This window comes from Rhincodon typus, chromosome 6 (assembly GCF_021869965.1).
Source record: "Rhincodon typus isolate 14 chromosome 6, sRhiTyp1.1, whole genome shotgun sequence".
Taxonomy (NCBI): Eukaryota; Metazoa; Chordata; class Chondrichthyes; order Orectolobiformes; family Rhincodontidae; genus Rhincodon; species Rhincodon typus.
Window position 1 is genome coordinate 97,700,016 of NC_063337.1, and position 17,797 is coordinate 97,717,812.

Below are 17,797 nucleotides of genomic sequence, written 5' to 3' on the forward strand. Positions count from 1 at the left end.
GAGGAATCTCTCTTCTGTTTGAAGTCATAAAACAAAGATGGTTATGATTTTTGGAAGTCAGACATCTCAGCTCCAGGACATCTGTTTAGGAGCTCCCCAGTGTAAAGTCCTGGGCCCAATCATCTTCAACTGTTTCATCAATAAACTTCACTCTACCATAAGGTCAGAAGTGAGGTTGTTTGCTGATGATTGCACAATGTTCAACATCATTCACAACTCCTCAGATAGTGAATAAGTTCATGTTCAAATGTAACAAGATCTAGACATTTGATTCTGATTGTGATTTTTATTGTCACATGTCCCAACATACAGTGAAAAGCTTTGTTTACAAGCTGTACAGGCAAACCATGGCCAGCAAAGGAAGTACAGATCAAAAAGACTTAGTGGCATACAGGTTACATTACAGGTTACATTATTTGAGGCCAGAGTCCATTCAACAGTCTGATAATGGCCAGAAAGAAGCTGTTCCTGAACCTGCTTGTGTGTGTGTTTAGGCTTCTGTATCTTCTGCCTGATGGGAGGGGGAGGTTGTAGAAAATCTGCAGCAGCGAGCTGTGTCAATAGGGTCCATGGATGGAAGGTTAGCTTCCGTGATGGCCTGGGCTGTGCATACCAGCCTCTGTAGTTTCTTAGGGTCCTGGGAAGAGCAGTTGTCATACCAGGCCGTTGTGCACCCAACAGTACAGTTTCAATGGTGCATCTGCTGAGGGACCTTATGGACATGCCAAATTTCCTGCGCTGCCTGAGGAAGAACAGGCATTGTTGTGCCTTCTTGACTGTTGCATTCACATAGGAAGTCCAGGACAGGTCGTCAGTTGTCATCACTCTGAGGAACTTGATGCTCTTCACTCTCTCAACCTCAATTCCATTGATGGAGATGGGGACGTGTTCTCCCATTTTCTTTCTGAAGTTGATGATCAGTTCTTTAGTTTTGCTGAGGTTGAGAGACAGATTGTTATCATTGGACCACACCACGAAGCGTTGTATCTCCCTTCTGTATTTTGACTTGTTGTTAGATATCTATCACTCTACGATGGTGTTGTTAGCAGACTTGCAGATGGTGTTTATTTGGAATTTGGCAACACAGTCATGGGTTACAGGGAGTACAGTAGAGGGCTGAGGATGCATCCTTGGGCAGCTCCAGTATTGAGTGTTATTGTGGAGGAGGTGCAGTTATCTCTCCTCACTGATTGCGGTCTATGGGTCAGAAAGCTGAGGATCTATTTGCAGAGGGCAGAGCCAAAACCAAAGTCATGCAGTTTTGAGATCAGTCTGGAGGGGATAATGGTGTTGAAGACGGAGCTGTAGTCAATGAGCAGGAGTCTGATGTAGGTGTCTTTGTTGTCCAGATGTTCTAGGGATGAGTGCAGGGCTAGGGATATGGCATCCTCTGTGGATCTCTTGTGTTGGTAGGCAAACTGGAGGGGATTGAGGCAGAGATAGTAGGAACTGCAGGTGCTGGAGAATCCGAGACAACAAGGTGCAGAGCCAGATGAACACAGCAGGCCAAGCAGCATCATAGGAGCAGTTGGGAGACTGGAGTTGATGTGGGCCATGACCAGCCTCTCAAAGCACTTCATGATTATTGAAGTCCAAGCCACTGGGCGGATGTCATTAAGACACACTGCAGGTGTTTTCTTGGGTACAGGGATGATGGTGATCTTGAAGCAGGTGGGGACTTCGGCTTGTAGGAGGGAGAGTTTGAAGATGTCAGTGAGTACCTCTGCCAGTTGGTCTGCACAGGATCTGAGTGCTCAGCCGGGCACACCGTCCAGGCCCCTTGCTTTCCTTGGGTTGACTCCCAGGAAGACGGATCTGACGTCTGAAGTGGTGACAGAGGGAACAGGTGTGTCTGGCGCTGTTGGGGCAGGCGTTGCCACGCCAATGGTATTCTGCTGAAACTGAGCATTGAGAGTGTCAGGGGGGGATATGTCATTATCCGCTATTTTTCACTGTTTCATTTTGTATCCCGTAATATCATTTAGGCCTTGCCATAGATGGTGGGAGTCTGTTTGGTAGGTCTGGGTCTCTAACTTGGTCTGGCACTGCCTCTTGGCCTTCCTGATGGCTTTGCAGAAGTCATATCTGGATTTTCTATATTGGTCTGGGTCACCCCACTTGAATGCTGCTCGTCTGGTCTTTAGTAGGGAGTGGGTTTCCTGGTTCATCCAAGGTTTATGGTTGGGGAAGGCTTGGATTGACTTCTTTGGTGCATAGTCCTCCATGCATTTGCTAATGAAGCTGGTGACGGCGGTGGGATACCCGTCTAGGTTTTCCACTGAACACTTGAACACGGTCCAGTCCATCGATCCAAGCAGTCCCAGAGATGGGAGTTGACAAGTGACAAGTAACATTTGTACCACACAAACGCCAGGCCATTTCCAATAAAAGACAATCTAACCACTGCCCCTTGAATCCTCCACTTTCAACATCCTTACGTTATCATTTTCAATAAACTCAACTGGACTTAAAACATAAACACAGTGGCTACAACAGCAGGTCAGAAGCTGAGAATATGGTGGTGAATAACTCACCTCCTGACTCCCAAAAGCCTATCCATCATCTACAAGGCACAGGTCAGGAGTGTGATGAAATACTAACCACCTCCCTGGATAAGTCCATGTTCAACACTCCAGAATCTTGACACCATTCAGGGCAAAGCAGCCTGAAGCCCATATCCACAAGCATCTATTCCCTTCACCGACAGTCAGTAGCAGCAGTGTGTACTATCTACAAGAGGCGTTGTAGAAATTCCACCAAAGATCCTCAGACAGCAGCTTCCAAACCCATGACCACTTCCATCTAGAAGGGCAGCAGACACATCACCACTTGCAAGTTATGCTCCAAGCCACTCACCAGCCTGACTTGGAAATATGTCACCATTCCTTCACTGTCACTGGATCAAAAACCTGGAATTCCTTCCTTAATGGCATTGTGGGTCAACCGACAGCATGTGAACTGCAACGTTTCAAGAAGGCAGCTCACCACCACCTTCTCAAGGGCAACTAGGAACACGCAATAAATGCTGGCCAGCAGTGGTGCCACGTCTCATGAGTGAATTAAAGTAAAAATTGCATGAAAAAGAAACTTTGTGTTTTAGATTTGTTGTTTCTAACATTGGCCTGACATCGAAAAAGACCTGAATATATAATAACAGGTTCTAAACTGGCTGCATGTTGTATGTAACATGATGACATGAACAGAAGGAGCCAACTTGCCATAATAAATGGTTCTGTCATGAATGAGAGAATGAATAAGGCTCACAACAAATTAATTTTGCTGCACATTAATGTCCTTCAGGGAAGGAAACTGCCATCCTTACCTGGTCTGGCCTACATGTGACTCCAGACCCACGGCAATGTCACTGGTTTTTAACGGCCCTCTGGGCAATAAATGATGACCTAGCCAGCAATTCCCCCATCCTGTGAATGAATAAGAAAAGACTAAATCGTGGTATAAATGCTTCATTGTAAATAATGGTTTTGGAATTAGGATGGAATGTGGTGAGTTAAAGAGTGAAATAAGTCCACCTCAGGTAATGTTTCAACAGGGTCATATTATATTTACCAAACTAAGATCATATCCTAAATAACCATGAAACCATTTTGCCCGTGCTCCAGTAGATTAAGGTATGGAACCTTCCTTTTCACATCCTGGCATTTGTTCAGGTTTGTGTGAGTCATGTCAGTTCCCCTTCCTCATCACTAGAAGGAGAATATTGGAACAAAAGAGAGGTTTGCATTTATGTAGTGCTTTTCATGACCACCATATGTCTCAAAGACCTATGCAATCAATGAGGTACGTGAAAAGTAATTACTGTTTGTGAAGTAAGAAATTTGCGTTTATCAAATTCCCACCTACAGTGATGTGATAGTGATCAGTTACTATGCTTCTGTAATGCTGATTGAGAGGGTCAAAATTGTCCAGAACACCAGGGATAGCTTCACTAGTCTTCTTTGAAACAGTGCCATTTGTGTTTTATTTTCCAACCTGGTAGGCAGATGAGAGCCTCAGTTGAATGACTCATCCAAAAGTTGACATCTCTGATAGTGCAGCAATCCCTCAGCAGTGTACTGGAGTGTTAGCCTTGGCTTTTGCACTCAATATCTGGAGCTGAACTTGAATCCTGAACCTTATGGTGCAGAAGCAAGTGTGTTACCAACTGATGCATGGCTGATAGAAGGTAAAGAAAGGGTAGGGAAAACTGACATTATCTAAATCAGTCCGGTCACTTAAAATGTCTCTAATGGCCCATGTGCCAAGAATGGTTCACTCAGATAGAAACATTGCTGATGGAGAAAAATACAAAACAAGTGTAATTCTTTCAAGCTTCACTTGTGGAATTGTTGCAAAGTTAAAAGTCACATACAGTTGAATTGATACACACACAAGGTAGATAATTCATGTCAAAAATAAAGACAACAAGACAACGATAAGGACACTGACAAACAGAAATAATTTCCTGTTCTTGAAAGAACTGATTGCTAAGGTGAATGTTTCTCTCTGTTTCCCTGACTTTCTATTCATTTACCTGTGTGTCTATCTGTCTGAGTGAATTTGTCCATTTATAGTTTGTCCTGATGAAGAAATGTAATTCCCCCTTGAAGTTTTAATGAAATTTGGTGACCAATGATATCATTAGAATCTGAAGAGTCTGCGAAGAGATCTGTGGGATTTGCATGATTAAATTTGATATTCAATGTGTTCTGTAGTGTGTTCGACCATTGTTTATCTGTTACCAATATTTGTCTCATGTTAAGTTTCGGATGTTAGAAAATAAGTGCTATCTTATTTTGGACAGCCTGAACCTTTACGTGTCAATAATTTTCACATATTTGTTTCAGTTTGATTTGCAATAAACTTGTTATTCTTTATTGACAAAAGAAACCTGGCTGAATTATTTCTAATTTCTAAACCAGATACAGTCTAGAATCTTCACAATTAACCATACCACTACTCTGGTTGCATTTAATATTTGCTATGAGCAGTGGAGGAATTGATTTACCTGTCCAAACTCGTTCATAACGATATTCTTACACTAGAGGGAACGTAACATCGGTTCACTGGACTGATTCTCAGGATGAGGTGATTGTCCCAGGGGGAGAGTTTGAGTAGATTAGGCTTATATTTTCCCTAACGTTTGGAAGAATGAGAGATGATCTAATTAAAACATATAAAATTCTTAAGGGGTTTGTCAGAATCTGCTGGCAGCATGTTTCTCCAGGGTGGGGAGTCTAGAATTAGGAGTTATGGTCTCAGGATAAGGGAGCAGTCATTTAGTACTAAGAGGAGGTGCCTATTGATGGAATATTTCTTACTAAGGCTTGTGAACCTTTGGAGTTCTCTATCCCAGAGTGCTGTGAATGCCCAGTTACGTAGTGAAAACAGGCAGGCTGAGTTAGAAGATTGGTTATGATCTTAGTGAATGGTGGAATGGGATAGAAGGCTTGAATAACCTGTTTCTGTTCTATTCATAATGGTTTTACAATCTTTTACTTTCTACAATCCTTTTGCAGGTCACTAAGTGTTTATAGGTTAAGGTCTGATACATTTGTATAGTAAGGCTGTAAAGGAGTTGGGCATTGCCACTGTTTTAAAAATCAAAAGTCTATAACCGTTGTACACTTTTCTGTCCAACATTTGGCTACAAGCATAATCTGAGCAGTGTTCCTGAACCATGGAATTATGTGAACTGTTAAATGAGCTGACTCCATCAAAACAGGTGTCTCCCACATTCAGATTATAGGGTCAATGTTGTTTGATGCTATACACCAAGAAGTATATTTTCATTGCATTTTCTGCTCCTTCCCTGGGTGCATTTGTTCTTAATAATTACCTAGCAATACATAAGAATTCAACAACAGTTGAAGTGACAAACAGGATGCTGTATGAACAGGCAGTCTGGTTACTAATCATACTGAAATTGTTTCAAGGTTCAAGTTTTTTTTTTAAACAAACTGTCTTTGTAGCTAAATCCTCTAAAGTGAGCTGTCAGTATTTTCGAATGATTTTTAGCTCACTGTTCTTGAGCATCAGCCCTGTTTGGTTTGTGCTAATTGCTGCATCAGTCTGCATTCTGCCCTGGTCACAGGTTTCCTGAAAGGAGTCAGAAACCATAGTTGGAGAGGGTAGCCCTTGACTCCCAGCAGTCATCCTTTAATCCATCCTTTAATTCAGGCAGGAATTTGTAAATTGTCAGGAAAATAGGCACTATATCAGCCTATAGGATACTTTCTGCAGACCTCTAAGATGGGGTAATGATGATCACAGATGAGTTAGACATTGATCAAGAGGAATACAATTCCTGCTATTCAGCCATATCGTAATGAAGTGCTCCCAACATGACGTGTATGATCTATTGTACTGTGCAGCTGGGAGATGTTGGTAATATTTGCAAATCCCTGGGCATTGAATTCCTCATGTAGAAAATACATGAAGCAATGCGATCTTGCAAAAATGCAATCGGTAACATCCTTGATATGTGTGTGGTTTGAGGATTGGGTGACTCCACACATGATCCCTGCGTATGGTTCGAATAAGTTGCCAAAAAAACGTTAAGTGCTGTTGACACCTTTCCGGCCAATGGGTTGGGATAACCACCCACTCCTTCAAAGCCTAAGGCCTGCGCCAGCAGAATACATAGTTTTGTTACGGTGTCCTGGGATATCCACAATCTGTGACCAAACTAAGCTTGGTCGCCTGGAAGAAATAACAGCGAGGTCAGTACACTGTTGTGCATCCTGTACTTTTGTGCTACTGCTGCAGGTTCTTCATGTGAAGAGTGTTCAGCAGCTGTGAGAGATTATGAAAATTGGAATTAGAATTAGCATTTGATTTTATTGCCACGTCTGGGTACAGTGAAAAGTGTATAAAGTCACCATTCTCTGATGCCAGAGATAACAAGATGTAAAGCTGGATGAAGACAGCAGGCCAAGCAGCATCAGAGGAGCAGGAAGGCTGATGTTTTGGGCCTAGACCCTTCTTGAGACTTATCTCAGATTCTCCAGCATCTGCAGTTCCTACTATCTCTGAAATATTCTCTGATGCCATCTTGGTTACAAAGTCAAAATTAAAAAAAAACACAACAGCAGAAATAAAAGCAAGCCAAGAGGTAAGAAAATACATAAGAGTTTCCTACACTTGCTAACGCCATTGATCCTCTTCAATAGGTTAATGCTGTCTTTGTACTGAAGTGACAAAGCACCTGAGGTTACTGGATCCATTCAGGATGACTCATGTGGGGAATATCAGCAATATGACACCTTTACAGTGATGCAATTCCTGGGCAGTTGTATTGAACTCAAATGATGCTTTAACACAGGCTGCTACACAGCAAAACACTGACTTCCGAGATTCTACACGAATGTTGTGACACTAATTCCTTTGTATATTGTGATGGTGATAGCGATGCCACTTGCTTCCCCCCACCAATGCTCTCCTCCCTGCCCATCAGGCACACAAAGCAACATTTCAAATAAGGACCCATGTTCTTATATTCTTATGCTTCCATTTGAGAGGAGAGCAGCCTCCACGTTCCTGCAGCAATGGGACCTTCGGAAGGTTTTCATAAACTGAAGAGTACAAATGACACTAAAGATGGTTTTCAATTATTTCTGCTTCACAAAGCCTAATTTGTCACAATCAATGACATTTGCATGATTACTTGTGACAAACATTTGTAATGTGTAACAGTTGTTCATGGTACGTGTTGCACATGCGCTGAAGTTAGTGCTTTTCTGATTCAGCTGCTGTGGATGAAGTGTGGAGGTGGTCACCGCCCACGGAGCATGCCCTGAGATAGTGAGGAATGATGATCAATATGGAAATCCTGGAGAAGGGACTGGTGAGCTGCAGGCAGCAAGTAACTACCCAGACATACAAGTCAGGAGCTGGTGTCTTCTAATATCCCACTAGTGTCTGATGGAATTGCAAACTGCATAGAAATAAGGCAAGATTAACTAATAATGAGATATTAATGCAATCAAATAGGGTCCTTACCACTTACTAGTAAGATACTTATCTGACTGTTGAAGCCTTATGGTGAAAGTCAGGCGTATTTTTCTTGATGTAGAGAATCTCATTTTTTCATTTTTGTTGCATTCCGCTAAATTTGATATCATTTCTCATCACCTGAAATATTTCTGCTCATTGTGAGTAAATGACCCTTCTTCTACCTTGTCCATTTGGGGACTATCAGGTTCAATGTCAAGGTCCTGAGTCATGCTATTATTAACTGTAGCCATGGTTCTGAGCAACCAATTCTTTCCTTCCCATGAATTATGAAGAATAGTAGCATTGATGTCTTGAAATGGAAGCAATCATGATAAGGTTGCAAATAGATTATTTACATGTGTGATGATGTGCTTCACATTGTTACTGTTCAGTATGAATCCTATTCCTGTTTACATTGTTTTCAGTTTTCTGCAGGGAAACATATATCATGATGTGTGTGCTAATTGTGGTTCCCTGGATCTAAGGAAATCTAGCACTCTGTAAAATGTTTTGAGATTTTCAGTTGATGTTCCAGATCCGTCAGGAAAGAGATACATGTCCTCCTTTCTGAAATAGGGCAGCACTAGCCTATTTGGTCTAATAGTGGATGGACAATTGGCCAACATGTCAGAAAGTTAGTGCAGCCAATGGAAAAGAAAATTGGGTGCAGTGTGAGAGAGTTTATCATTTGCTCTTGACCCGATTTGTGCTACTGATGTAGACCAATTCCCATTCCACCCAAGTGATCTCAAATGCTGCTTGAAAGGAACTTGTATGGAAAACAATACTGAATGTTCCTGTTGTTATTATTACCATAGTAACCAACAGAGAGATGGCTTGGACTAACGTAGTATCCATGTTTGAGTCAAGAAGTTAGCTCGAGTCAATAGTATACCTTCCACCTAAAAAAAAAAGCCCAAAGTGTGTTACCATAGAAATCTTAGTTGCATTGTGATTTTCCTCCTCACGAAACTAGAAACAAAGGGGAATGCCACAGGGAAATAGCATCAGTGAGATTGGTGCAATGACTACTCAGCTTCAAAATTCCAAAAATCAAAACCCTCTCTTGAACCTTCCATTATTTGAAGTGTACAGAACTATAGGTGAGAAATATGAAATGAAATAGTTCTCTGAAGATACATAATTGATAAAATGCTCACTGACCACCAGTTTCAGTTAATAACGTATTGGAGGTGAAACAGATAATTGGTAAAGTCAACAATGTTGATTCTATTTCTCTCCACAGATGCTGTCCGACCAGTTTCTCCAGCAATTTAGACCATTAGATCATAGGACTATAAGATATAGGAGGAGAATTAGGTTATTCGGCCCATCGAGTCTGCTCATCATTAATATGTTTCTCAATCCCATTCTCCTGCCTTCTCCCCATAACGCTTGATCCCCTTCCTAATCAAGAACCTATCTATTTCTGTCTTAAATTCACTCAATGACTTGCCCACCACAGTTTTCTGTCACATTGAGTTCTACAGATTCACCACCCTCTGGCTGAAGAAATTCCTTCTAATTTCAGTTCTAAAGGGTTATCCCTTCACACTGAAGCAGTGCTCCTTGCTCCAATTTTCTCCTGCCACTGGAAACATCTTCTCCATGTCCAATCTATCCAAGCTTCTCCGTATTTTGTAAGTTTCAATGAGACTCCACCCGACACTTCATCCCTCTAACCTCCATGGAGTATAAATGCAGAATCCTCAACCGCTCCTCACATGACAAGCCCTTCACGCCCAGGATCATTCTTGTAAATGTCTTGTGGACCCTCTCCAGTGTCAGCACATCCTTCCTTAGATACAGAGCCAAAAACTGCTCACAATATTCCAAATGTGGTCTGACCAGAGCCTTATATAGCTTTAGCAGTAGATCTCTGCTCTTGTACTCTAGCCCTCTTGAAATTAATGCTAACATTGCATTTGCCTTCCTAACTACCAACTGAACCTACATGTAACCTTAAGAAAATCCTGGACTGGGATTCCCAAGTCCCTTTGTGCTTCAGATTTCTGAAGATCTTCCCCATTTAGAAAATAATCTGTGCCTCTATTCTTCCTCCCAAAATGCATAACCTCTCACTTGTATTTCATCTGCCACTTCTTTACCCTTTCTCCTAGCCTGTCCTAGTCCTTCTGCAGTCTCCCCACTTCCTCAATGCTACCTGTCAGCCCGCCTATCTTTGTATCATCTTCAAACCTAGCAATAATGCCCTCAGATAACAAGATGTAGAGCTGGATGAACACAGTAGGCCAAGCAGCATCAGAGGAGCAGGAAAGCTGATGTTTCGGGTCTGGACCCTTCTTCCTTTGTCCAGATCATTAATGTATAATGTGAATAGTTGTGGTTCCAGCATTGAATCCTGCAGACCTCCACTAGTCACCAGTTGCCATTTTGAAAAAGACCTTTTTATCCCCAATGCCATCTTCTACCAGTCAACGAATCCTCTATCCATGCCAGTAGCTTGCCCCTAACACTATGGGGTCTTTTCTTATTTAACATCCTCCTGTGTAAAAGGTCTTCTGGAAATTGAAATAGATCACATCCACTGACTCTTCTTTGTCTAACTTGCTCATTATGTCCCCAAAAAATTATAACAGATTTATCAGGCATGACCCCTCCCCCCCACCCTTGAAGAAGCTGTGCTGACTCAGCCCTATTTTACCATGCACTTATAAATACTCCACAACCTCCTAATTAGTAATGGACTGTAAAACCTTCCAATGACCAAGGTCAGCCTAAGTGGTCTATAGTTTCCTACTTTCTAGTATCATAGAATCCCTACAGTGTGGAAACAGGCCCTTCAGCCCAACAAGTCCACACCGACCCTCAGAGCATCCCACCCAGACCCATCCCCCTATAACCCACCTAATCTATACATCCCTTAACACTACAGGCAATTTAGCATGGCCAATCCACCTAGCCTGCACATCTTTGGACTGTGGAAGGAAACCAGAGCACCCGGAGGAAACCCACGCAGACACAGGGAGAATGTGCAAACTCCACACAGACAGTCACCCGAGGGCGGAATCGAACCTGGGTCCCTGGCGCTGTGAGGCAGCAGTGCTAGCCACTGAGCCACCGTGCCGCAACATGGTGTCTCCTTCTGTCTCCTTCTGCCTCCTTCCTTTGTTAAACAGAGGTGCTACATTAGTCATTTTTCAGACCTGTGGAATTCTCCCTGACTCCAGTGATTCCTGAAAGATCACCACAAATGTTTCTACAGTGTTTTCAGCCAACTCCTTCAGAACGCTGGGTAAAATCCGTCTGGCCCAGGTGATTAATCCACTGTCAGACCTTTCAACTACCCCAGCATCTTCTTCTTAATAATTGGATCTGCACTCACTTCTGCTTTCTGACACTCTTAAAATTCTGGTGTGCTGCTGGTCTCTTCCACTGTGAAAATTAGTGAAGAATACTTATTCACTTCTTCTGCCTTTTCTTTGTTCACCATTATTACCTCCCTCACCAATTTTCCAATGGTCCAATGTTCATTCTTGCCTCTCTCTTACCTTTTAAATATCTAAAAAAACACTTACAATCTTCTTTCATATTACTAGCTAGCTTACTGTAATATTTCTTCTCCTCTCTTTTGCATTTTTAGTTACCGATTGCTGATTTTTAAAGGCTTCCCAATCCTTTGGCTTCACACTTATTTTCACCACATTGTATGCCTTTTCTTTTGCACTTATGCTGTCCCTGACTTCCCTTTCCAACCATGGTTGCCTCTTCCTCCCCTAACTGTGTTTCTTCTTCCTTGGGATGAATTTATGATGTGTCTCCTGATTTACTGCCAGAAATCCTGCCATTGCTGCTCAACCATCTTCCCTGCAAGGCTCCCCTTCCAATCAACTCTGGCCAGCTCTTCCCTTGTGTTTTTGTAGTTACCATTACTCAATTGTAATACCATTAAATCAGATTCCAGCTTCTCCCTCTCAAATTGCAGGATGTATTTTTTTTCAGATTTCCACGATTTGTGGTATTTTACTTTTATTGGGTAAGGTCAGTTGAGTGTTATATCAGGGTATGTTTTCAGTCTGCACTGACTGAGAACAAGCATTTGCTCTTTCTGTTGCAATTTTGTCACTTTACCACCCAGGATCCATTAATAAGAATGATTTACAGAGGGAAAAAAAAGCTATATCTGCAATACCACACATATACAGCGAAGAGGAACTAATTGCATCCCAACAGCAATTAATGAATTGGTATCAATGAGAAATAAGTCAATGTTCTAAGTTTAATTCATTTGCACCTTTTGAAATCTTTAAGCAAGAGATCCACATGAAAGACCTCTAATTAAACTGAAAGCCACAGGAATCCAATGAAGAATACTGTGCTGGATTAAAGAGCTTATTGAACACTAAACATTCATGAAAGGTGTAGCGATTGTAACGAGGTCAGCCAGGTGGACCTCATAGAATATGAGTTCCCTCATTGGGGCTGTTAGTCTGGTATGGGAGTTCAGACGTCCTGTATACTCTGAGAGCTGGCTTTGAGGGAGCTGGATCAGTGTCAAGGACTCTCCACGTGTAAATAAAGGGTGGCTTGGTGACATAACACTGGCCTCCGTGGAGTTATTTTAAAAGGTGTCTTACCATGCTGGGAGAAAGTGCTGAATCCAGTCTCCCAAGGATTGTGCTTGGATGCAATATCTTACATATGATTTTTGCAAATGATTTGAATGTCCAAAGCAACTGCAAACTGACCAAGTTTCCTGGACAAGTTCATAAAGTAAACACATGTACATATGGGAAATACAGCAAAACATTTTCCACTTAATATTTGCAACAAATTTGTGCACACAACCATCAATTAAATTTTGACATTTATAAACATTGAAATAAATTTACAATGATTGACATTGCATTATCTAGATTTAAAAAGAGATCTGACTGCAACAGTAGACTCATCACTTTCAATGTCTTGACAAGAAGGTAAAGCAATTAATAGTGTTACGAGAATACTTAGCAAGAACAATTCAGGACACGTCTTCAACAATTATTCCAAGAACTATACAATGTGCTGCTCATTTCTCACTTAAGAGTTGAAATTGTCCATTGTGCTATTTCACATGCAAATTGAGTCCTAATGTTAAGTTTTTAACAATGCTAAATTTTAAAATCTGTTAGTGAAAGGGTTCAATAGCATAAACTGTTCCATTTTGCACTGGTGTAATGTACCCATGGTTTCTGAAACTTTTTTGTCTCAGTTATCAACAGAAATTTACTACTCTGTATATAAAGCAATAGGGTCAGTGCTGACACAAACTTTTTGATGATAAATTCCAATTGACTCGCCTCTGACCATTTTTAAATGCGCATACAAATACACAAGATAAAGGTGACTACTAAAAATTAAATAAAAATATTCTAATTTATCGGTCTTTTTCTCTTCAACTATATATTTTTCCATTGTTCCTTTTATCATTTCTATGAGTTTGTTAGGTTTTTATTATTTTTATTTCAATTTATTTCAGAGATTTTGGGGCTTAAATGCATGTTCCTAGATGTCAGCAAACATAGCCAAGACAATATGACACAAGCATTTGCCCAACTGTCTGGAAAGTTGCTCAAGTACATCCTGGAAATATAAAACTGGACAGATGCATCCTAGCCAATTACTACACTGTTATCCTATGCTTGATTATCAGGAAAGTGATAGAAGGGGTCATCATCAGTGATATCAAGCAGCACTTGCATTGCAATAACTTGCTCACTAACATTCATTTTGAGTTTCGCCAGTGCCCCTCAGCTCCTGAGCTCATTACAAACATGGACAAAAATGCTGAATTCCAGCGAGCAGGTGACAGTGACTGCCCTTGACACCAAAACTACATTTGAGTGAGTTGGGCATCAAGGATCTGTAGCAAAACTAGAGTCAATGGGAATCAGGGAAAAGAAAACCTTTTACTAGTTGGAATCATAGGAGGATGGTTGTGGTTGTTGGAGGTCAGTCACCTCAGTTTCAGGACATCTCTGCAGGAGTTCCTCACAATAGCGTCCTAGGCTCAACACTTCATAAATGATCTTCTCTCCATCATAAGCTCAGAACTGGGGATATTGGGTAATTACAACAATATGTATGGCACAGTAGCTCAATAGTTAGCACTGTTGCCTCAGAGTGCCAGGGGCCCAGGGTCATATCCAGTCTGGGGTAAATGGTTATGCGGAGTTTGTACTTTCTCCCCCTGTCTGCATCAGTTTCCCAATTTCTCTGACAGCCCAAAAATGTGCAGGTTTAGTGGACTGGCCATGATAAACGCAGGCTTACGGTATTAGGGGCTGGGTCCCAATAGAATGGTTTTTGGAGGGTCAGTGCAGACACGATGGGCTAAATGACCTCTTTCTGCACTGTAAGGATTCTATGTACATCATTTATGACTCCTCAAATACAGAAACAGACCATGTCCAAATCTAATGAGACCTGGACAATATCCAGGCTTGGGCTGATATGTGGCAAGTAACATTTGCAACCCGCAAGAGCCAAGCAATGATCATCTCCAAGAAAAGATAATCTAACCATCACCCCTGGATATTCAATGGTGCTGCTGTTACTATTGACATGTTACCATGGCCAGAAATTGAACTATAAGAGCCATACAAATAGTATGGCTGCGTGAGCAGGTCGAGGGCCAGAAATCCTGCAGCATGTAACTCATTCCTGACTTCCACAAATCTTTCTGTCATCTACAAGGCACAAGTCAGGAGTATGATTGAACATGCCTCACTTGCCTGGATGATAGTTGTTCCGACAACAATCAAGAAACTTGACACCATCCAGAAAATAAATAAAATAAAAGAAAAATATATCAATGATAGTAACACCATGATAATTTTTCAATCTCAGTCCTGCTCCATATCATCAAGGTTGTGATGCAATTTTCAAATGTAAGTTTTCACTCTGAGTAAATTTGATTCCCAATTTGCAAAGCCTGAAGGCAGGACACAAAAGCCAAGAGTCATTTGAAAGGCAGACAGTGTTGAAATATCATTAGAAGATTGTAGAAGTTGAAGCATACAAAGACTGAACACACGGCCACTGTAATCTGTGAACATTTATTACCTACACCTATATTATCAATACAAGCTGTAGTAGAGCATGTATAGCTGAAACCCTCTTCTGTCAGATCTCAATCTCATGTGATTCGACATCATCTTGATGTAGCTCCTTATGCACAAACATGATAGCTATTATGAGACATTTAATACAGATAATCTTTTACTCTACATCTCCCCGAAGTCTTCATTCGCACATAGTACTTACAATATTCACATATTATCCCATTGCCTGTTCACAAAGTCTGTGCTCTTTACAGAGATAGTCCCTGGCATGGTTTCACCAATCATTGTGAACATGTATGGAGTTCCTTTAGATGTTGGAGATAGTCTGTCTGCTCAAAAGAACATAGGAACAGGAATAGGCCATTCAGCCCCTCAAGCTTGTTCCATCTCTCAATGTTCCAAGCTCACTCTCATGAGAATCTACATACTTTGTCTCAGTAGTTAATGGCTGTATAATCATAATTCCGACTTGGAATCGGGATATAGAGGACATATGACTAACAGCTTCTTTATCAATGAAATCAAGACACCGCTGTTTCTTCAGATAGTATCAGTTTCTGTCCAGAAAAATCTAATCACAGTTGCTGCAGCCTTGCAATCACATACCCTTTCACTATTGTTCGCATTCCTTGTTTTCCCCTGTAGGCCAGTGTCTCTGGTTTTTTGTGAAAGTGTGGCCTGTTCCATAGCTTTCTTCTTGATTTCATGCTTGTGCGTGGTCCTGCACAGTGATACGTGGTGTGGGTGCGTGGGAAATGAGGTATATGGTGCTGGCAGCCTGTGGCTTATCAACAGCTGGCATAGGGCAAATCTATTTTGTGGTGCTGTAGAGCAGTAGTTGAGTACAGGTAATTGAAAACTTACATTCCATCTTTGGAAGTTTTTATTGGTACGTTCTCATCACTCGGCTTCACCATTGGTTTGGGGCTTCTTCAGTGAGCTCGTAAAGTAATCAAATCCTTGATTCTGCAAAAGATTAGAAACACTCATTGGACAATAATGGCCTGTTTCTGGAGACAATAATATTCAGTATTCCACGTGTGGAAATTATCCTCTACAGATATGTTACACATGCCTTCAGATGTGAGTTAGTTTAGCTCCTGAGTATCAATCCAGTGGGAATAATAATCCACCAGGATGAGAAGATCTCTGTCCTTGAATTTAAAGAGGCTCATACCAAGGTGTTTCCACAGCCTGGCTGGAAAAGAGAAAAGAGAAAGGGTTATTTCTGCTCTTATCCATGACCGGCATGGGTGGCACAGTTCAAGATCATGTCCTTGAGAGGACACAAGATACCTGACCACCAGACAGATTGCTCTGCCTTGGTCCAACACTTTCATAGATATTCATAGAATCCCTACAGTGTGGAAACAGGCCATTTGGCCCATCAAGCCCACACTGCCCCCTCTGAAGAGCATCCCACCCAGACCCATTCCCCATGTCTAACCCACCGAACCTAAACATCTTTGGACTGTGGGAGGAAACCGGAGCACCCAGAGGAAACCCACGCAGACACAGGGAGAATGTGCAAACTCCACGCAGACAGTCACCCGAGGGTGGAACCGAACCCAGGTCCCTGGTGCTGTGAGGCAGCAGTGCTAACCACTGAGCCATTGCACTCATTTTGAGGGGCGGCATGGTAGTTGAGTGATTAGCACTGCCGCCTCATAGTGCTAGGTACACGGGTCTAATTCCAGCCTCGAGTGGCTGTCTGTTTGGAACTTGAACATTCTTCCTGTTCTTTGTGTGATTTCTTCTGAGTAATCTGGGTTCCTCCCACAGCCTAAAGGTGTGCAGGCTGGGTGGATTGGCCAAGCTAAATTGCCCACAATGTCCAGGGATATGCAGGTTGAATAGCCATGGTTAATGCTGAGTTACAGGAATAGGTCTGGGAGGGATGCTCTCCGGAGGATTGGTGTGGACTCAATGGGCCAAATGGCTTCCTTCCGTACAGTAGAGATTCTGTGAAATGTCATGATGTCTTCTGAAGGATGCCCAGATAGAAAACACATGGGATCACCAACTTCTCATTAAAGACCAAGAGTCCATCAATAATGCCGATATTGTTCAAAGCACTTCCACGGGATGGGTTACTGAGGACAGACACTGTTAGGCAATTGAGGCAGTTTATGGAAATCTGTGCACATTCTCCATCACAGTGTTGAGCCTTGTGTACTTTCTTTTTCAGTTGTTGGCACATATTTAGTGATCAAGGCCATAAAGGCTTTTCATAAATCTGGATTATTCTGGAATAAGAGTGCTTCCAGACCTGTGGATGATATATCTACTGCTACAAAAATTGATCGTTTGAGATGATAAAGTCCCAGGACATCTGAGGATATAAGCATTTTGTTTTGATTTGATCAAATGATGCCACTGATGCTCAGTGCAGTACTATATCTGATTTTGCTTCAAAATTTACCTTAAACATTCATTTTCTTGGACTAAAGGAGGGCAAAACAGATTTCTAGCCAACTGCTGAAGTTTTGTAATATTTATTCCTGAGTAGTGGAAAGTTTCTAATGTCTTCAATCTTCCACAGATCTGCTATGATCCCTATTGCTAGAACAAATTTAGCAGCCCACAAAGTATATGGTTAACTTTGAACATTTGCTCTTTTCAGGTGTCAAACCAGCATCTTATAATGTTTTCTACGTTCCCCGTTTTCTTTTGCCCTGTTGGCCTTTAGTGGATTCATGGATGAGAAAGTCACCTGAACAGTATATGACATCTTCAATCTT